Source organism: Chanodichthys erythropterus, chromosome 8, assembly GCF_024489055.1.
Source record: "Chanodichthys erythropterus isolate Z2021 chromosome 8, ASM2448905v1, whole genome shotgun sequence".
Taxonomy (NCBI): Eukaryota; Metazoa; Chordata; class Actinopteri; order Cypriniformes; family Xenocyprididae; genus Chanodichthys; species Chanodichthys erythropterus.
In genome coordinates this window covers 12,998,174-13,013,242 of record NC_090228.1, presented here as the reverse complement: position 1 = coordinate 13,013,242, position 15,069 = coordinate 12,998,174, and positions in this window count along the sequence as shown.

The window sequence follows — 15,069 nt, the reverse complement described above, 5'->3', positions numbered from 1 at the left end:
AAACAACTATTCCAACTAAACTAAATCTAATTACAACAAGGCTGTTTATGAAAGAATATAAGCCTGCTGAAGCTGGGGTTATGTGCACCAATTATGTGTCCTCCATGTCCACCCCTCTGAACCAGACCTTTACCATTTCTTTTCCTTTTACAATAATACTAGAGCATTTTTACAACCGTCATCTTGCAGAAAAACAAAGGCTCAGGCTTTAACCTCCTCGTGTCTCACAGTGCCAGAGGGCTCAATTGCCACCTTTATTACATTTCTTCCCATTGCACTGTATCGCTTCTCTCAGTTAACGAGAAACCGTTCCCCTCCACAACTCCAGTACGTTCCCCCTGACCTTTCAGGGTTTGTCTCTGGGCTCTCTTAGAGGAAGGTTAGAGCGAGATGACGATTTTAAAACCTCTTCACAAAAATGTCACCTCACAACAGGTGCTAAAAGCGTTTGCCCTTGTTGAGTGATTTCTTGCCTTTTAGCCTTGAGCACAAGGTCATCATAACACAGAGGATTTACCACACGCCGGTTCAAATGTAAAATCTAGTGCTGAAGTTCCAATCTAGAAGATCATTTTCCTCTGAATCTGATAATTCCAGAACGTTCTGGAAGAATTCTTTCCAGCTGCAGATGCGGTGCAGGCCAGCTAATAAGAATGCAGGGTGAACGATGGTGGACTAATTCCTAGGATTGACTAAAATGGCTATTGACAGCTGCGGGGGAGCAGATGGAAGCAATTAGCATTATTAGTTGGTTGTGCTTTGTCCTATCTGCCTAAGTAAACATCTGTGAAAAGACAACAGATCCGGCAGAGGCTCTCGTCGAGTAAACAGAGAAAACCAAACAGTGAATTCGACTCAACTGAACGGAGATGCTGAAGACAGCAATGAGATCTGCCATCCACGGCCCACACAGAAAACTGAACAGCTTAGAAATAAATATGATAAAAATATCAACATGCTGTCTGCACCCATCTGGAGGAATGGAGATGTGATCATTATCAAATTCACTAGAAGTATCCCAAAAGAAACAGACATGCTGAATAAGAGCACTTAAAACTTCTGAGAACTGTCTAAAGTCATGCTGAATCCCTTGTGGTGCTGCTCATTTTCCAAAAGTACCATTTCACGAGGTGCAGATGAAACATGAGAAAGCCCAGCTTTCCCCGTCCACTGTAAATTTCTGTATCAGTGATAGAGCAGCACTGCCCTCCACTGCTTCTCTCTCTACCAAACACAACCCCTCTAAAACTATTGATCCGTTCCTTTTCAGTACCAAAACATGGGTTTAACGCAAGTATTAGTCCTTCAGCGGCTGCTTTGTAATCAATTACCAGCCCAGGTTCATTTTCAAAATGGATTTCATCATGTGTGCAGTGATGCTTAATTTTCTAATAAATGTGTGACGCTCTGGCAAATGCATGTTTCATATAAGGAAAAATTGGTTGTGGCGCAGAACATGTTCAAGTTCTGATTGCATTATTATGTTTGCATGTCTCAGACAGAATTGGCTGTTTAATAGTCTAATTATAGTTTTGTTGTGTGGTGAGATCTGACGAGTATTCTCACAAAGAGGACACCTGTCATGTGGAAAATAGCAACTTGCAACTGAAAGCAACTTGCACTCACATATCTTAAAATATGTCAGTGCTATTGTTTTGTCTAAAGATGCACACCAGTAATGTTTTTTCTAAGGCATGTATATAAAAGCTACTTAAATGTCCTAATTGAACTAAAGCCTAATCCTGGCATAAAGGGTTAGTTCTCACAAAAATTAAAATTCTGTCATTAATTACTCACCTTCATGTCGTTCCATATCCGTAAGACACTGTTTATCTTCGGAACACAAATTAAGATATTTTTGATGAAATCCAAGAGGTATATGACTCGTCCATAGACAGCAATTTAACCAACACTTTCAAGGTCCAGAAAGCTACTAAAGACATTGTTAAAGTCACTACATTGGTTCAACCTTAATGTTATGAAGTGATGTGCACAAAAATAACTTTATTCAACAATTTTTCCTCCTCCCTGTCAGTCTGTTATGCAGTAATGAGTCGGTGTTCGGACATAAACATGTAAGCTCTGCAATTCGTTCACTGCACCAACTACGTAACAGACTGACGGGGAAGAGGAAAAATTGTTGAATAAAGTCGTTATTTTTTTGTTTTTGAGCACAAAAAGTATTCTCATCACTTCATAACATTAAGGTTGAACCACTGCAGTCACATCTAACTTTTTTAACGATGCCTTTAGTAGCTTTCTGGACCTTGAATGTGTTGATTATATTAATGTCTATGGACAAGCTATATACCTCTCGGATTTCATCAAAAATATCTTCATTTGGTTTCTGAAGATGAACAAAGATATTGGCACGACATGAGGGTGAGTAATTAATGACAGAAATTTTCATTTTTGGGTGAACTAACCCTTTCTGTGAAACAGGTCCAAATGTCTTAAAACGCAAACTAATGTGATTGCAATCTTAAAAAGACCGGGTTGCCAATCTGTATTGAGGGGTCATGGACATCAGCACACAATAATGCTAAATGCAAACAATAAAATGCAACTAATCATTGGGCCATGCATAGTAATGATAGCTGAATAATCTGTTAAACTTGGCAACTTGGTGTGAAGTGAAAATTCACCTTATCTATTTTGTAAATGCATGTTATAGATCAGGGGTTCTCAACTCTGGCCGTCGAAATCCACTTTCCTGCAGATTTTAGTTCCAACCTTGATCGAACTCACCTGCCTATAACTTTTCTAGTCTACCTGAAGACCTTGGTTAGCTTGTTCAGGTGTGTTTGATTAGGGTTCAAGCAAAATTCTGCATGAAAGCAGACCTTGAGAACCCCTGTTATAGATCTTATTGTGAATGTTTTATTCATGTATGTTTCTCTTTTTTTCTTTTTTTGACCCCGTATTGTTTAATCAAAGTGTCAAACCTCAAACGTCCAGTTGAAATGGTGACATGCCCTTCCACGATCTGCGAGCTCACCACGAGCTCAAAACCCAATCAACAACCGATGGACAGAACCAAGTCCCCACCCTACATTTTTTTTTATTATCTAGGCTATTACACTCAGATGTACATGAAAAAAAAAAAAAGATCTGGGACAAACAAAACCATCTGAAAAGCTCTGTTTTATATGAATCATTATGCAGCTTTAGGGACATTACGCAAATGCACTGTAAAACAACCCTAAACGATGTAGGGACTGACTGATGTTGGTGTAAATTGAAAATGTCCCTCGGAATATATCGCCTAGCAACAAACATTCCAGAACACGTGAGCCAGTTTGTCAATTCTAAAGCCTGTATGCCACACATTAATATGATTTCTGCGTATTTTTATCCAAAAAGCTTCATCAATCAACTAAGAGTGAAACTAGCTCTTCCACACACGAAAGCTCTACGGATTTTGATTGCCACTGGCTATCTGTGCTTTTTTTGTCAAACATATGCTCTCAATCCCTCTGAATCTGTCTGTCTCCCGTCACTTTTCCAATGCCGACAACACTTTTCTCCAATATGAACATTGCTGTAATTAAATTCATTCCCCATCGCTTCAGTCAAACAGTGGAAAGATGCCCATCACCTGTGTCTAGCCACCCTCCCCAGCACTGCCATCCCTGTCTGAATAAACCCATCTCAAACATCAACGACTGACAGTGCATTCATTTTCAAGCTATTGATTAATATCAGGAAAGCCGTCCGACATGCCGCCACATCTTTGGGAATATTATATGTGTGAGCAATATTTTAAAATGGAAAGAAACAATGTCAATTTGAATATATATTACAGGTTGTTACAAAGCCTCTTATACGCCTTCTAGTGAGATTTCACCCTGCAACCAACAAAAACTTGCTGCTACAAGAACACAAAGACGTACACAACCTGAGCCGTGGAGCATTTCTGCATCTACCTGTGATGAGCTTTGTGTATCTTAAAATTGTCCGCTCATCCATATTCATGTGTTTGCGACGCGCACATGTGGGCAGTGGTGGTGAGGTGAGGCTCATTTGCATGTAAAGTACTTTGGGTGTCTACAAAAACTCCATACAGATGCTATGACTCATTTATTCAAATTTCATGTGTTTAATCAATACATTGCCAATGAGTCTCGCAGACAGTGTGGGACCATTTTGAGAGGACGCGTATAGAGGTGAGTGAATTGTGACCCGTGATACAGCAAATAAGATGAGGATCCACTCGCCCGTATGTCACAGCTACCCAGCTAGAAGTGCACAGGATTGTCGCGTCTCTGCTAAATAAAATCAAATATGCAACCATCTTCGTACCCCCCGCAACCCTGCACACACTGCAGTGTTCATATTTCATCTGCACGGTAAAGTTTCCTTCCACCCACTGGGTTTGAGATTAAAATGCAGAGATAGTTGGCACACGGCTGCTGTGAAGCAGATAGGTGCATCCAAGAAAGTTTGCAACACCATATTTTGTTAGAACTCGTTTCAATATATCTGCCTATATGGAGAAGTCATCGTTCACACGGATTCTGTGGCGAAGACTGGCATGAAAATGAATCAACAGCAGTGCCCTTTATGCAAAGTGCAGCTTCCTCACATCCCTCTGAGTTAAAAGTACATCATTGTGGCAAGTTGTCTGCATGTTATCCGTTCTGCTGATGGTGCCGTCACCCTGTGATGGCTGAGAGGTCAAGGCACGGTGAGAAGTTAAGGAAGTCCGTGAGAAACCAAGCTTATCAACTTGAACTGAATGGTTTATTCTTCTGTTTTTTTAAGTGCTCAGCGATGGGCCATAAAAAAGTGGATGGGCTTCCGTTTTATTAAGTATTTAAAATGATTTTAAATCATTTTGGTATTCAAATGGAATCCTTGATTCTGATTGGTCACACTGGTTACCCTATTGGGGTTTGTTTTGCCATAATGACCAGACAAAAAATATGAGAAATATATGTTATATATGTTTAATTCAGTAAGTAACGTGTAGCGTGCTGTTGTAAACTGCACATTTTGGTAAATGTAGCTGGTCATGCTAGTACTCTATGAAAAATGGGCACATATTGTGCACATTATATACAGTATACTATACATTGCAGAAATAATAAGAGTACTATGCTATTCTGAACATAGTCTTTATGTATACACTTAGCATTGTGTCAAAGACAATAAAGATGGATTGAATGTGAATGAAGATGTTAGCCTCTTGAAATCTCATTAGATCTAGGCAGGCAAACGCAGAAACCTTTTTTTATGACTAGACATTGCAATTCATGAGAGTAATTTGCCCATAATGTTTGTCCATTGATATAATGAGTTTTATAACTTAAATGCCTGCTAAGATAAAAAATACAATCTATCTTCATGAGAGGATGAATGTCACAATAAAAATGCACATCTCTGACTATTAGCTTTCCGTGAGGCTAATGTTTGATCTGACATTTACTATCAAGTTAAAAGTTTGACATTGTACCTCCTATTGGCTTCAAAACACATCAATCAATCCTGTCAGGGGAGGCAAGGACCTTCCAGTTGTCATTGAATGATACTTTAAATGATTAATAGCCAGACAAAATCAATCGATTTTCATGGGAAAATAGGGTGTGATACTGAGGAAAAATGGTTGGCTTTCTCTCTTGGTCATTTAGATGGATAGAGATACAAAACGGGAAACAAAAAAGCACCTCGGCAAGGCCTGAAGACGAACCAGTCATTCAACTGGATAGGTAAAGTTTGTCAAGACAAACTTTGATATTAGCTTGACAGCTTTGTCTAAAAGTTAAAAATGAATTTAAAAGCTTCAAGTCTGAAGGTTCTACAGGTCTTACCAACGGTCAGGCAAACCACCAGACAAATAGACATAAACTGTTACATAGGTGGGGCTTGGAAATTATGCTTTTACTAATGCCATAAGACTTTACAAGAATAAATTTTAGGAGCTGGAAGCTCAGCATGGAATGCTATGGCCTCCAGATCTGAAAAGTTTGAGTTTGAATCCTACCTATGACACATAAGCTACCAGTCTTGCTTGCTTTGGACCAGAAAAAGGTGATTCACTTTTCATTAAATGATTACAGGTTTGGAACAACATTTGTTTTAAGCATCCTTGCAAACAGGGGGTTTTTGTAGTTATGATTGCTATTTAGACATTGGCCAGGAATTTCTCTAATCTAACCTCCCTCAGTGGGCAATGCACAGGTCAAACACATGATGGCACTGTTTTCGGTTGCCCCTGAGCAAGTAATACACCTGGAGAGATCTTTCTGCTGGACTTAGAGCTGGAATGTTTTGTGCACTGCTTCCAAATGAGTAGGATAGACTTTTTACAGAACCAATTTTCTGACGTTGGAATTGGTTTCCCAGAATGCTCTATGTCATGAACAAATAATGCAAATCACTGTCTAATTGTTTGTTGTAGTTAGGATTGCTATTTAGACATTGGCCAAGAATTTCTCTAATCTAACCTCCCTCAGTGGGCAATGCACAGGTCAAACACATGATGGCGCTGTTTTCGGTTGCCCCTGAGCATGTATGACACCTGGAGTGAACTATCTTGCTGTTGGACTTAGAGCTGGACTGTCTTGTGAAATGCTGCCAAAGGGGTAGGATAGACTTTTTACACAACTAATTTCCTGACATTGGGATTGGTTTCCCAGAATGCACTATGTCATGAATAAATAATGCAAATTACTGCCTAATTGTTCAAAGTTTATCCTTTTTACTTTATTGTTTGCTCTGGAGTTGTTGTGGTTGATGTTGTCTTTAAATGATGTCTGATAATATAAACCATTATGTGCTTTTTGGTACCATCTTTGTGTTTTGTATGTCAAAAGTGAAGGGTTGTTCTGGGTTAAAAAAAAAAAAAAAAAAAAAACACTGATTCATTTCTACATTTGTGTCTCAAGTTGGCGCTCTTGAAACTTCAGTGATGTTCAAAACATAGGGAATGTGGGAAAACCAATGATTGTGAGGTTCAAGAAGTGATAATTTCTTGTAAATGCTGAGTTTGGCGTTAACACCAGTCAGCACACAAATACTGATTTGTTTTTGTGTTGTATTCAATTATTTCATTGGTATCTTGTGTTGTATTTAAAATTTGGAGTCTGGTGTTCAAATTCACTTTTAGCTCATTAAAATTTTTATCATCATATTCAACAACACACCCCAAAAATGGTACTGCTACTTGCAAAAGACCTGCTGGTGTTGTGGTTAAACAGATTTCAAACAAGAACAAAACTGAGTTCGAAACCCAGAAGCGAAGCTTTCTTCATAGCATTAAACAATTGGCTCGAATTCCAAAACATTTAAAGTATCTTTTATATAAAACAAAGCATAGAGGTTTGTGTGTTTCATCCAAAGACAAACAACAATGACCAGCGGGTGTGGTGGTTAACAGCAGGTCTCTGGTAAATGGAGTTTTAAAACAAGCATGGGTTCGAATCCCAGAAGCAAAGCTTTCTTCATAGCATTAAACAATTGGCTCAAATTCCAAAACATTTAAAGTATCTTTTATATAAAAAAAAGCATAGAGGTTTGTGTTTTCACCCAGAAGCAAGCAACAAAGACCAGCTGGTGTGGTGGTTAACAGCAGGTCTTTGACAAACAAGTTTGCAAACCAAGCATGGGTTTGAATCCCAAATGCAAGGCTTTTGCCTAAGTTCATGTACAAGTACAAGCAAACAGTTTCTTTTACATAAAACAAAGCACAGAGGTTTGTGTTTTCACCCAGTACCAAGCAAGAAAGATCAGCTGGTGCAGTGGTTAATGGCAGGTCTTTGACAAATGAAATTGTAAGACAAGCATGGGTTCGATACCCAGAAGTGAAGCTTACTTTATAACATAACATTAAACAATTGGCTTGAATTCCAAAACATTTAAAGTATCTTTTATATAAAACAAAGCATAGAGGTTTGTGTGTTTCATCCAAAGACAAGCAATAAAGACCAGCTGGTGTGGTGGTTAACAGCAGGTCACTGGCAAGTGATGTTTTAAAACAAGCATGGGTTCGAAACCCAGAAGCGAAGCTTTCTTCATAGCATTAAACAATTGGCTCAAATTCCAAAACATTTAAATTATCTTTTAGATTAAAAAAAGCATAGAGGTTTGTGTTTTCGCCCAGAAACAAACAACAATGACCAGCTGGTGTGGTGGTTAACAGCAGGTCTCTGGTAAATTAAGTTTTAAAACAAGCATGGGTTCGAATCCCAGAAGCAAAGCTTTCTTCAAAACATTAAACAATTGGCTCAAATTCCAAAACATTTAAAGTAACTTTTATATAAAACAAAGCATAGAGGTTTGTGTGTTTCATCCAAAAACAAACAACAATGATCAGCTGGTGTGGTGGTTAACAGCAGGTCACTGGCAAGTGATGTTTTAAAACAAGCATGGGTTCGAAACCCAGAAGCGAAGCTTTCTTCATAGCATTAAACAATTGGCTCAAATTCCAAAACATTTAAATTATCTTTTAGATTTAAAAAAGCATAGAGGTTTGTGTTTTCGCCCAGAAACAAACAACAAAGGCCAGCTAGTGTGGTGGTTAACAGCAGGTCTCTGATAAATGAAGTTTTAAAACAAGCATGGGTTCGAATCCCAGAAGCAAAGCTTTCTTCAAAACATTAAACAATTGGCTTGAATTCCAAAACATTTAAAGTATCTTTTATATTAAAAAAAGCATAGAGGTTTGTGTTTTCACCCAGAAACAAGCAACAAAGACCAGCTGGTGTGGTGGTTAACAGCAGGTATTTGACAAACAAATACGCAACACAAGTATTGGTTCAAATCCCACAGATGCAAAGCTTTCTTTATAACTTAGCCTAACTTCAAACACATATACTTCTACAAGTACAAGCAAATCAATGATGCAAAGGATAATTGCTTGCCTTCCAACATTAAACAATTGGCTCAAACTTCAAAACATTTAAAGCATCTTTTTTTTAAAACAAACCATAGAGGTTTGTGCTTTCACCCAAACTCAAGCAACAAAGACCAGCTGGTGTGGTGGTGAACAGCAGATCTTTGACAAATGAATACGCAGCACAAGTGTGGGTTTAAATCCCAGATGCCATGATTTCTTTTTAACCTAGACTAAATTCACATAATACACAAATACACATAGTTGTACAACTACAAATCAGTGGTGAACATATGAAACTGTCATATTAAACATGAGGCCTATGTCAATACATTTTGTGTATTTATTATTGTAACAATACAATTACAATACACTCCCCCAAAACACATATTCCTGTCCCACCCATTTTTAATAATAGTAAAAAAAATAAAGCAAGCTGATGTTCCAGAATCACGTTGTTGAATTAATCAGTGTTTTGAATGAATTGAGTAAATGATTCAATGACTCAATTTTGAAGGCAGTAGGCGTTTCTCAATGTCAAGGATACTTCCTTGGCAGGACTGGTCCTTCCAAGTCACTTCCTTCAGAGGCTAGGCGAGGCTCCTCTTTAGCATTCGGAGAACACGTAAATGGAACAGACTAGCAAGTGCACGTCATTGCGTCATTACCCCCGGTAAACAGCTGCTTGTTTTCTACACGGAGATGTATGAACGCCTCCGTTTGTTCCTTGGTCCCTGTTAAAAAAGATGAGAAAGCTATGAATAACGCTGTGAATGGTATAATGGTATAATATTAAAGTTAAATTACTTTGGACAACCTAACTAGTATTTATAAAACAAATGCCGGTGACGGCAACCAAGCTAATAATTGTTAAATGATGGTCCGGTTCAGTTAGCCATCAATAACGTAATTTGTATTTGTATAATTTATAATATACGGTAGTAATTTGTACTGGCATTTAAACTTTAAACTTTATTTATCTGATTAGGGGTTAATTCAAACATGACAAATGTCTTTTAACTGAAGCATGTTATTTTAAAAAATTGCAAATGATGACAATACTGAACTTCTGTTTTTAGCAACCACATGGCCCAGCACCACAACTCACATTACTCCAGAATAGGTAAATAGATGTTGTATGTAAGAATGATACTAAAAGGCCTTTTACTTGCTAAAAAAAAAAACAATCAAACAACCAAAAGCATGTAAAAAAAAAAAAAAAAAAAAAAAAGACAAACCCAATTACTGACAGGTTCAAAAATCACTGTACAAAGTGACCCTTTCTGTATTGTTATTTTTGGCTGGAAACAGCATTGCAGCTGTTGTTGAGATGAGATCCATATGTTCACTCTCAATTAATTAAAAACAGATTTGTTGTCACTGTAAACTCATTGCCTGTTGAGAATATGTCAGCACAAAAACAAAGTTTAATTGTAAAAAAATAAAGCAAGTTGATGTACTTGAATGAATCATGTTCTTAAATCAATCAGTGTTTTGAACAAATCATTTAAGTAAATGATTCAATGACTCACTCTTGAAAGCAGTGGCTGCGTTCGAAATCACATACTCTCGAGTAGGTACTTATTTTGAATAAGTAATTACTTTGCGGCCACATAAAATATTATGTTCTATGAATGTGTCTAGTATAAATAGCTGTGTTTCACTGAAATTACCTGGAACAATTTGTCCGAGGAACTTTTTCCCCCAGACCTGTTGCTGTCTGAGTTTCCATTGCGGTCTAAAGTACCGTGAAGATTAGTCAAATTAGTCCGGTGAAGTAGGACTGCACACAACTTTCGGGTTCTTGCTGGATTTAGTCCTCCGCATATAAGCTTAATAAAGCCTGAACCTCGTTGTCGGTCCATTATTCGTATTATTTAAACTCCATTGTTGATTCGAATAGCAAACAACTCTTACCGCACGCATCGCAAAAGACTTTTAAAAATGATGGTTAAAATAAAATGCTGTCTGGAGTCAACCAATCAAAATGCTGCATGAACTCAACCAATGTTTGGCGCTCAAGTCCCACCCCCAAAAGTTCCTGAACTTTGAAAAAGTACTACCAAGCTACTTTCTGAGGGGGACATTTTTACCTGGAACTTCATTTAGACCCTGGTCCCTGCGGTCAAAACACACCCAGTAAAGTTCCTATGGTGGAAACGTGGCTAATGTTATCTGGACATACTGCATTCGCCATGTTTTCATTATCACGTGACCTAACTTTATTTTGGCATATTTCACTGTCAAGAGTACAGGGAATATATTATATAAACATTGTAAGGACAAATAAAAAAAAATAATCAAATCAGTTCATAAAGCTAACAATTTTGTATAAAAAGTAATCAAATTAATTTAATTAAATTAATAATATTAAAAAGTAGCCTACATTTTTACTGTGCAATTTCTGTATTTCAATGAAGAACTTTGAGTTTGTGTGTTTTAATAAACGGTGTTATTGTTATTATTATCTCTATTAATCGAAGTACACTCTATTGTGCAATAGTAAAATTTCTGTTATTTCAAGTTATACCGAACTTTTATTTTGACAAGATCGTGACCCTTGACTTTGGAGAACACAGATTTAATGAATAGGATTTGATGGTTGTTGCTGTTTTGTTTTTGTTTTTTGTTGTTGTTGTTTATTATTATTATTATTATTATTATTATTAAAGCCAGAGGAGCTGAACACACAAGTTTCATTGAGAGGGGGAGGTTGGGAAGTGGGGTATGGGTAGTGGTTAGAGTCTCTGGATCGAGTTGACAGTAGGTGGCGGTAATGCGCGAAAATTGGTACGATCTGCCGAAAAAAGGGAAGAAGAAGATGAAGAAGAAGACCTTTGACTTCCTGTGTATATGATACGACAAATGTCGATAGTTTTCTCAAATTAAACGGTGAAATGTTCATAAAGAGCAGCTCTGCAGATGAGGTTCGTGTATAATGAGTGAGACAGCAGACACGGAAATCATCGCGAGCGTCACGCGTGCTTCAATATGTTTAGTAGTAATGCGGCACGCATTCATACAGACTTCAAACTTAAATATCAGTCTTTTTTAGCTTTAATATTCACAGACACTTGTCCGTATCGATATATGATTCATTTTACAGCCCTACTTTTGATTTATTCATCCAAAAATTACCAAATTTAGTGACGTTCCTCTTTATTCAGTAAGATGTTGTGACTGGATTCCGTGATTACATCCGTGTTTTCTGCATCGCGGAAATTATATGGCTTTACATAGTATTTGGCGTTTTAAAGATAGTTAGTTTTGAAGGTTGTTTATTGTTGCGTTATAAAGTTGTTTCCATTAGTGTGCAGTTAATAGGAGTCTGCTCTCTACATAATGCTTCATGACAATGAATAGAGACAGCAGCTGTTTCAGCTAGGCATCAGTATGGCGGTTTTTGAAAAATACACATCGGTCTCGAAATTGAAACCGGTTTACCGTATGAACTGGTATACCATCCAGCACTACTACTTTTGTATGCAATTTCAGATGCAGCCAGTCACTACAGTTGCTAATTGAATCAGTTTTTGAATGAACCGGTTGACTGAATGATTCAATTACTCACTTAAGGTGTGTTTGACTTAAAGCGGCACTGTGCAGACCAGTCGTTGTATGACATTAAAATACAGCGTAGGGATGTCCCAAGCCGATCTCAAGAACCAGTATCAGGACCAATTAAGCATTTTTTTTTTTAACTGATCTTGTTGGCTATGCTAAACCAGATCCTTTATTTTACGTCAGCTGTTAAGCAGGTGCTGTGCAGTAGGTGGTGGTATGCACCTTCAAGTGTTTTTTCCAGCCACCATTTAAAACAAACATCAAATGTGCGTGACGTGCGACAAGCAATGAAGTCTGTTCTAGCGCATCACACACATCTATACGCACACGTTCATGCTTCCATGTTTAGAATACTTGATGCCTATTTTTGCAACAAATCACTCGAAAGTCAATTATATACTGTTTATTTTTATCTGCCGTGAAGTGATGTCAGACTATCTGGTGCGTCATGTTTTAACGTGTTGCTATTGGTTGCGTCTTAGTTCAGGCTTGACTGGCATTCTGACACACAAGCTTCATGCTTTCCAACCTGATCTCCACAAACACGAGAGCGCTTCGAAAGCATCCAGAGCCATCTGTTCTCTAATCGTTCTCAAGGTACTTTGATGTCATACACCGAATTGTCTGCGCAGTGCTGCTTCAGGTCGAACACACCTGCTCACTTGTTTCATGAATGAATCAGTTGAATGATTTCATGGTTAAAGTCACTTTTTGCGACCTACTGGTGTAATAACATAACTACAGAAAGAGTCAGTGAAAAACAAACAGATTACTAATAAAATCAGATCCTTAAATGATTAATATCAACTTAAACATATTGCAGTGATGTCATTAATTATTAGTGGTGCTTGTGACTGTATTTTTAGGGCAATTAAGGGAAAACAAACTTACTGTTTCTTGTACTTATGATTAGGAGTTTATTCAAACATGATAAGTGTCTTTTAAATGAAACATGTTAAATTGTTTGCAAGCAATGACAGTGACTGACTGAAATCTGTTTTTAGCAACAACATTTTGCATGGGAAATAACCACTTCTGTTTTTTCAGAAAATGTAAATGGACAGGGTATGTAAGCTATTATTTCTGACCCAGACACCTTAAGCAAATGGTGCTGAAGGGAATGAGTAGGTGCGAGGGTATGTGTCTTGTTCTATACCCATCCTCTGCCTTTGGCGAAAGAATATGTGTAGCCTTTCATACTGTACTTGCTTCTCCCTTTATATTTTGGATCAATTGTCATCTTACTCCTCCTCTCTCACATAAAAATTGAGAACTCAGACACTGGCTACGAAGGCAGCGCTCCCTTTAAAATTCTACAGTCTCCCTATAAGCGAACAAGTCAGTTTCACCTGTCTCCAATCTCACTGCACAAAGACCCTGTGGACTAAGGCAGAAATTTGAACATCTGTTTCATGTCTTCATATAGAAATGTATGAAAAGATGACATTTTCACCTGCCTTTAATTCATCCATTTAATTCCTTTAATTCATTTTCAATATATATTACAATATTTATATTCTGCCTTCAAATCACCTATAATTGAAATAAATTAACAAATATATATAGACACTCAAAAGTTTGGGGTCAGTAAGATTTAAAAAAAATATATAACTTTATTTAGCAAAAATACATAAATATATTTTTTAAATATAAAAATCTTTCAAATATCATAATGTAAGCCACTGGAGCACTAAGCGATATGTATACGTCTGTCAGCATCATGACAAAACACATACCAAAGGCAAGAAAAAACAGAACTCTCAGCAGATTGGAACATATCACACATCTAAACATATCCGTGACTGTCTGAAAACGCTATAAACGTGCCTTTTGTCCTTACCACAGGCAAAGAACAGGGAAAAGCCATCACTTTCAGCAGTCTGAATGAAAAGCAATACATGACAATACATGAACATATCAGCTTAGTCTAGCCTTGTTGCACAACAGGATGCTGCAGTCTCAGAAAACACAGGTGTTATCTCAATGCAGAAAACCTCAGGCAGTCTGTATTCTTATCAGATTTCCCACAATCCTCTAGGCACATGGAGGAATGTTAGGAGACAGAATGGAATGGAGGAGTCCAAATGCCTGAGGAAGTGAGATAATTGTGTGTTGTACTTAACATCCACTGTAGTGGCCTGGGCAAACAGACCGAATCAAAATACTGACCGATCCAACAAAGAGTTGAAGTAAGCCAACAGACCTCAAAAACCTTCATTTTTGCATTCCTATTAGTACAATATGGATTAACATCTTTTTTTTTGTCTTTCCTCTACAGAATAAGAGATGTTTGGACCATTACAAACAGGAAACTAAAGCAGAGCTCTGGGACATTTGGTCAGACATTCACTGTAATGATGGACATCAGCTCATGCACAGATAAGGCTTCTAACATGTCAATCTGTGCTTCAAATGTGTTGATTTTTTTTTTTTTTTTTTTTTTGATTATTTTTGATTGATTAGATTATTATCGATACAATATTACTGAAGTACAATTAACTCTGTAATATGACACTGCACGGCTTTAGGAATTCAATTTATATTTATTAAACATTATTTAGAGTAACTTTTTAATTAATTTAGGTATACAAAATAGCATAATGTCTTTATGTCTTTGCCCTACAGAATAAGGGATGTGTTTGGATCGTGACACCCAGGGACGTGTGGACAGA